The 7,985-nt window shown below is 48.2% G+C and overlaps 1 protein-coding gene across 1 annotated transcript in view; it reads left to right on the top strand.

Annotated features, from left to right (window-relative positions):
* Positions 1-1,146: 1,146 nt before the first annotated feature.
* Positions 1,147-7,985, top strand: part of Scnn1b (sodium channel epithelial 1 beta subunit) — a 56,814-nt gene continuing 49,975 nt past the window's right edge. Inside the window, exon 1 of the mRNA XM_031388162.1 lies at positions 1,147-1,250. The gene's annotated coding sequence lies outside the window, so the exon portion shown is untranslated. The remainder of the gene's footprint in view (positions 1,251-7,985) is intronic.

The raw sequence follows: 7,985 nt of genomic DNA on the forward strand, positions 1-7,985 counted from the left end.
CTCTGGGGTCTTCAGTGATTTTTAAAAGTACAATAGGTGCCTGTGATGCAATCTTCAAGAACTCATATATTAGAAGCATCTGTGGAAAGATACACAGGAAATGAAACCATGGTTATGGGAAAGAATGGACACGAGGGTAGCTTTGACCTGAGGAGAGGAGACAGAGGAGGGAAGGGAAGGGAGTGACGAGTACAGGTGTCCTCCGTCTGTTCTCTGTTGTAAATACCACAATACTGGATACATTCAAGAGAAAAGTTTGTTTTGGCTCCCAGCTCTGGACCAAGGTCACTAGGTCCTGCACCTGGTGATGTTCTCCTTTTTGGCAGAGCCCCAAAGCCAAGTTGGGAGCTCCTGGGAGATCTAGTCAAGTGGCCTGCAAAGGAGAGATGACCACTAATCCGTTGACCACATAGATGGGTTAATCTGTTAACTGAATAGATGAGCTATCCCACTCCTGAGGGGTCTCCTAATCACTCCTTAATGTGCTGCCTACTCTCCTCTTAAAAGTGCACCTCATCTTCAACTTGGAAAGGACAAGCAGCCACGTTCAGCCCCTAGCCAAGGAGTAACAGTGATTACTTGAAGTTACCCTTGAAGTGATTCCTTGAAGTGTAGTGGGTAGGCTCACAGGGAAGGAGCCTACTTCCCAGACTTCCAGGTAGCCCGTCGTAGTTATCCACAGCAGACGTGGGGGTTATATCTCATGATTGGCCACGAGCAAGAATGTTCTGGGAAAACCAACAGCAGAGCTTCCCTGAAGTCCCCAATTTGTGAAGTGAAATCTCCTCATCAGTAGAACAGGGCTGTAAGGTCACAGTGTCACAGTGTGTGTGATGCGCTCCAGCATAGGTGGCTTATACTGGTTGTGGAGTGAAGATACGAAGAGGAGGGCTTTTCTGCACCAATGTAGGGTATGGAGTCCCCTGTCGTTGCCTCCCCTCAACCACTACCCCAATCCGTGTATAGAGAATAGGACTGTGGGGTGAACAGTGTCCTGTGGGGACTACAGAGGATACTGACCTGGGGCCTGTCAACTGGAACGAAGTGGTCTGGGAGCCTGGCGGTGCAGGTAGCCCAACTAACCCAGGAAGGCAGGCTCCTCCCGCAGGCCTCCCGGTCGGTCCCCGCCCTCCGCGCTCCCTCCGCCTACAGCGTCCGTCCCGGGCTCTACAGGTGACCCAGCTCCACAGCCACTCGGACGCCACCACCTTGGCTGCCATCACCGAACACTGGAGCAGCTTCCAAAACAGGTATGACAGCGACCTCGACCTCCGCGCGCGCATCCGGGCAATAACCGCAGTTCCGTCCCTTACAGGGGCTGAAAGCCGGCTACCCAGACTCAGTTTCCCGCAGGAGGGTGTAGGGTGTCTGGCCACCACCGAGCTCGCTACTGCGGGGACAGTGGGACTGGACCTGCTGGGGACGAAGGAAGACTGGGGGAAAAAAGACTCGCTCAGCGAGACATCCAGCGAGGGTCGCACTTCTGTCGCTGCTGGAGGGAAGGGCTGTGGTCAAGTCCTCATGCAGAGTGGGCGGGGCAAGCTGCAGTTCAAAAGGTGATAATAGCAAAACTTGAGAGCATCCCGCGTCGCCGCTAAGCAATCCCTGCCAAATGTGCTCTCCTCTCTGGGGCCCCCTTTCACAGAGGGGAAACTGGGTATCAGTGAGGGGGAAAGGGGATGTGCACAGGCCAGCCATCTCTGGGGGACACCATTGTAAGAGGCAGTGCTGGTGAGGAGCCCAGATCCAAGTCCCAACATGTGTTGTCTCTCCACCATTCCAGGATTTTTAGGACAAAGTTAATTTCTAGAGAATGTCACATAGCCTAGATGGGCTGAACACAGGACATGAGGGACAGAGAATAGAACAAATCAGGGAAATGGAGACACCGGGTTCAGAAAGGAAGCTGCAGAGTTTTTCCCACCACAAGAAATCTCCATCAGCAAGGGTCTTAGAACAGCTCAGTCTGACATGGTCCCTGGATGAGGATACGGAAAGTTCCATAACAGGACATCTGCCAGCAGGCAAATAGAAGGGTCTATTCTTCCTCTCAAACCTTCCCAGTCCGATGTCCCTGTTCCCTAAAGGTAACCATCATCTTCAAATGGAGAATTTCTTCTAGAACTTTCTCAACACCTGTACAGTCATATATACTAGCCCATAGGAAATATGTAAAATAGTAATGTTGTAGGCAGATATGTAATGTTAATTGTATAATCCGTCCACGCCATTGGGCAATGCTGGCTTACCCTCAACCCCACTGACTCCCTCTAGAACCATCCATGTTGCTGCATGGACATGGTGCTAACTTATAAATTACCATTTCAGGATCAGGCTCCAAATTCTTGTTCTTTGTTCTCAACTAACTTCACAGGATATGAATTTGGGGGCACCAAGGTCCCTTCTTTTTCATCACACACACAGAAGCCATATATGTGCATACATGTATAGACAGTGAATACAAGTACACACTGACATAGCCCACCTCTGTGCTAGCTCTCTGTGGTCACTTCCCCTCTACCTCCAGCTTCTACTGAGCTCAAGAGTCAGGAAAGAGACAGTCCTCAAGTGTGTCTGTGCCCGGTGGGCAGAGATGACACCAAAGGCCCCATTGAGGAGCTCTCTCTGACGACACCCAGTATCTTCTCACCATCCAATAGGAGACAGGGTGATAAAGAACTGTGGGCTGGAGTTGGGGAGCTGGGAGCTAGCAGTGGTTACTGCTCTTCCAAAGGATCCAAGTTTAGTGCCTAGCACCCATGCCAACCAGCTCACAACCACCGGTAACTCTAGTGTAAGGGACTCTGACATCCTCTTCCAGCACACAGGGTGCAAACACAGAGAGACACATACATTTAAGAGCCAGGGGCAGACAAAGCTGAGTCCCCAGTCTCCTGGTTGTGTGCCCCACACCTTCTCAGTCCAGACGATAGTGCAAAAAGATTATGATCATCCTTAAAGGTCTAATAGGACCATCAGAAGTTAGCTGGAGCATGTCAGGGTGGAACATGCCAGTAATCCCAGTACTCAAAAGGCACAGGTGGACTGCAGGTTCAAAGCCAGCCATGTCTGCATAAGCAAATACTAAGCCAGCCAGAGCTTCATAGTAAGACCTTGCTCAAAAGACCAAAACAAACAAATAAGTGTGTTAGAAAGTTTGATCACAGCCAGGCTAGCAAAATGCTAAAATCAGAGGAAGTCCAGTTCAATCCAGCTTCGCCTCTTCTCAAGCCGGGCAGACTCCTGTCTCTGAGCCACAGTTTCACATTTGTCAAATGGGCTTAACGGTAATAGTCTTTCCAAACTGTTGAGCGTTTAGTAGGATGATGCAAATAAAATTCAGGAAGTCTTGTTCTGGACAGGGGAGACACTAAGATGCCCCTGTGGTGGAGGCAATGCTGAACTACCACCTGGGAGCTCTCCATACCTCCAGGACAACCAGAGCCCCAAGCAATGGTATATTTCTCTTGCGGAGTGCCAAGGCCAGCTCACATCAGAGTCTAAACATGCTGTGGCTCTAAAAAGGTCCTAGTGTGGTAGTTTAAAAAGGCCCTGAGCTAAGATACAGAAATAAATTCTGGTGTTTATCTCTGGAATACAGGAGACAGCTGAAACGACAGAAGCTCAGGGTAAGAAGGCTAAGGAAGGATGGCCCAGTGGTTAAGAGCACAGGCTGCTCTTGAGGAGGACCCAGATTCAATGTCCATCACCTACATGGTGGCTCACAACCATCCATAACTCTAGTTCCAGGGGATCCAATGCCCTCTTCGGGTCTCTGTGAACACCAGGCACATATCTGGCACATACACATAAAATTAAATAAATAGAAAAAAATTCATTTAAAAAGAGCCAGGCAGTGGTGGTGCATATCTTTAGTTCTAACATTCAGGAGGCAAAGGCAAGCAGATCTCTGTGAGTTCGAGGCCAAGCTAGTCTACAGAGTGAGTTCCAGGACAGCCAGGGCTCCACTGTGACATAAATAAATAAATAAATAAATAAATAAATAAATAAATAAATAAGAAAGCCTTTGGGCAGCCTTTATGAGTGTGTGCGTGCCTGTTCACATGCTTCTATGCTTTGCTTTGTATGTTTATGTGTTTGTGTGTGGAGCCAGAGACTGATATCTCATGTCTTCCTCCAGCCTCTCCCACTTTGCTTACCAAAGCAGTGTCTCTCACTGAACCCGGACCTCTCACTGATCTGGCTAGTTTAGATCATGAGTTTGCCCCAGGATTCTGCCTCTTCCCTGAGCATTAGGATTACCCATGGCCTCCACACCCTCCCAGCTTCTATGTAGGCTCTGGGGATGTAACCTCTGGTCTTATCCTTGCACCACAAGTGTTTTATCCACGGAACCATCACCCCAGCCCTATGCTTCCTTTTTAAAGTGTGGGTTAGCTGGTCTGGAGATGTGGCTCAGCTGTGCACTGCCCTTGTAGAGTGCCTGACTTTGATCTGATGCCTCTGGTCTCCTTGGGCACCATCTATGCTCGAATGCACATACCCACACACAGACACAGATACACATAATTTTAAAACATAAATCTTCAACTCTGTCAGTTAAACCTGAGATTTTAAGCAGTGGTAACTTCCCTTTAGACCAGGCAGGAACCTCCAAGGTCCCATAGTCCCCTGGAGGCCACCCTTATTCTCCAAGCACAGCACAATGGAAAGTAACAACCAGACTCCAAAGCCATTTCTGTCTCCAAGGTGATTTAGATAAATTGTGCCATTTCAGGTCTCTAATATGGCTCTTCCGTGACTATTGCCTTGTGGGGAAAACAGGTGATATACAGTGCCTGCCTTGAAGGGTTATTTCAGGTATTAAATGAGTCAACACACTTAAACTGCTCCACTACTGCCTGAATTACCGTAAACAGGACCTCAGTATTCTGGTAATGGCAGTGTTAACTGGCCAGACCCTATTACAACACCTCAAGAAAGGGTACGAAGAGGAGGGAAATCTCTCAGGTAGGTTTTGAAGGCTGTATAGGCATTCCTCTGAGAACAGAATGAGAAAGGAAGTCCAGCCAGGCGGTGGTGGCACACGCTTTTAATCCCAGCACTTGGGAGGCAGAGGCAGGTGGATTTCTGAGTTCGAGGCCAGCGTGGTCTACAGAGTGAGGTCCAGGACAGCCAGGGCTACACAGAGAATCCCTGTCTCGAAAAACCAAAAAAAAAAAAAAAAAGAGGAGAAAGGAAGTCCACAGTTAGGAAATGGCCTTTAAAAAGTCAGGAGGCAAGCCCAGCATGGTGGCCCAGGCCTTTAATCCAGCACTCTGGAAGCAGAGGCAGGAGGATCTCTTTGAGTTTGAGGCCCGTCAGGTCTACTTAGTGAGGTCCAGGCCAGCTTTTTACAGACGCTGAAGATCGGAGCCCAGAACCTCATGCTTGTGTAGGAAGCACTTAACCACAGAGATACCTCTCCAGCACTATGGATTAGGTTTTAAACGAGAATTTGATTTTTAAAGCAGGGGCCGCCCGTGATGATGAAAGAGCAAAAACTGTATGAGATCACATAGATGAGGTCATCAAGGGGAGGGTGGGGAAGAGATGTGGGCTGTGTTTCATGGTCCTGTCATGTTAGTGGTGGTGAAAGACTGGGAATGGACAGCAGAGGCAACTGGGCAAAGACTGAAGTGTGCTTAATCACACTACACTGTGCACTTCAAAATGGCTTATAATTTAGATTTGCCACAGAAAAAGGAAGGAAGGAAGAAGGAAGGAAGGAAGGAAGGAAGGAAGGAAGGAAGGAAGGAAGGAAGGAAGAGAAAGGCACTTAGGGAACTGGGTATATGTAGCTCCATGGCAGAACACTTGCCTAACATGTGCAAGACCCTAGATTTGAACCTCAGCAACACACACACAGGCAACAATAACAAGATAGAAGCTTTGACCTTAGTTGTCCTGGGTTCTGGCTTCGGTTCTGACACTTCTCAGCTATGTGGACCCAATTTAGTGAGTCTCTCTCCCAGCTTCATTTTTCCATCTGCCAAATTGGGCAGATAAAGTGGCCTCATCAGTTCTGTACAAACACTAAGTCATTTTGTGCGCACAGGGCTGCTGCCCCAGGGCCATCACCAGTTAGGCTCAGGGAAGCAGGGTGGCTGAAACCAGCAACTGGAATCAGATCCTAAGACTTCACATTTAAGTTCTGCCCAAGGACAATAACGTGTTTGACTTCTAGAACCCACGTGAAAAAGCTGGGAATGGTGGTGCTTGCTTGTAATTCAGCTCTGGGGAGGGGGAGCCAGGATCCTCCCTGGAGCTCACTGGCCAAGCCCTTGGCCTAATTAGTAAGTGTCAGCTCTGGCTGGAAATCTCATCTTCAAAAACAACAAAGTGGTTCACTCCTAGGGAATACCAACCAAAGTTGACTCCAGCTTAGGAGCGCATGCGCACATGCACACACAGTAGTAGTGGAGGATCAAGTCTGTATTGTCGATTACTGACTTTGAACAAATTAGAAATTATTATTTTATAATGCAAAATGCAATCTGTGGAGTCAGATAAACTCTTTCCAGCTAGTAAGAAACACAAAAAGATGCTGTGCTTTGCAACTCTGCCTTGTTATCCCACAGATAACAGAGATTCGAATCCAGCCAGCCCTATTACTTAGGTGCTGCGAGACTCAGGCAAGTCCCTTAACCTGTCTGGGCTTCAGTTTTCCTGTCTGTAAACTGGAAATAATGATTCTCCCCACAAGATGAACACTCTGAGGGTTAAAGAACGAAGCGCTTATCACAGTGCTTGACCCACAGTAAATCCTGAATACATGGGTGTTCTGGAACTAGATTTGAAATTAACCGAAAGCCTGAGAAGTTGTGTTTTGAGAGGTGTTATTGTTTCTTTCAGTTTATTGTAGCTCCATATTTATTTTGCAAGTGTGTGTGTAGGTATGAATATGCCACCACAGGTATGTAGACATCAGAGGACAAGTAGCAGGAGCCACCTGTCTCCTGCTGTGTGAGTCTCCTGCTGGGTATGGAACTCAGGGCTTGGCAGCAAAGCCCCTTTGTCCCTGAACTGTCTTGCAGGTCCCTCTCTGTTTTAGTTTATGAAGCAAGCTCTCATCGTGGTCTTCAAGCTAGCCTGAGCCCTGGGATTGGAGGTGAAAGCTACCACAAAGAGGTTATTTATTTATTTTGACACTAAAGATCCTTGTCTACCAATGACTCTGAGTTTTCTAGAAGATCATTTGTGACCAGTTTGTGGGACACTTGGAGGCTCTGAGGGGTTCCCAAACTGTCCACACAGTAAAAACAACCTGAGTTTAACCTTCTCCTTCACTTACCCCAGCACCCCCAGACTAGGAAAAATCTTAGTCGTAGTGGATGTGGGGAGTTGGAAATACCTGGGCAAGCATGGATATTTCCTTCCCGACCGACCTTGGGATACAGACCTCAAGGACAAAGCCAAACAGGCTTGCTTGTTTTCCCTCAGTGTGTGGGGAGCTCATTCCCAGATGAGAGCTCTGTGCTTTCTCTGGAATTTCTGTTGATCTGGCTCCTCTTAACACTTCCAGCAGAGATGGAACTCTATAAACAGGCTCACTTTGCTTAGGATTGCTGGCATTTCTAGACTGGTGAATGTGTTTGTGCATGTGTGTTCTTGTGTGTGTGTGTGTGTGTGTGTGTGTGTGTGTGTGTGTGTCCTCACAACACAGTGAGTGGGGGAACACCTCAGCCCTCTGCTCACACCAAGTGAGAAGCCCTTGGGCTTGGCCTTGTTGGATTGATTGTGTTAGAGAAAGAAACTACAGAAAGCTGTCAGGTCTCACTACGTGAATTTAGGGGCAACTTTTGAAGGACTGTGTCAGATAGCAAAAGCATTCCTGGCACCTGGAAGTGAGTGCTCATTCAAAGGAGGCAAAAGAGGAAAGCACAGGGGGAAGCAGGATCATGAGAAGGAAGGGGAGGAGACAGGGAGGAGGGGAGGCAAAGAGGTTAGGGTTAGGGTTAGAATTAGGATTGGGGTTGGGGTTG

This window comes from Mastomys coucha, unplaced genomic scaffold (assembly GCF_008632895.1).
Source record: "Mastomys coucha isolate ucsf_1 unplaced genomic scaffold, UCSF_Mcou_1 pScaffold21, whole genome shotgun sequence".
Classification (NCBI taxonomy): Eukaryota; Metazoa; Chordata; class Mammalia; order Rodentia; family Muridae; genus Mastomys; species Mastomys coucha.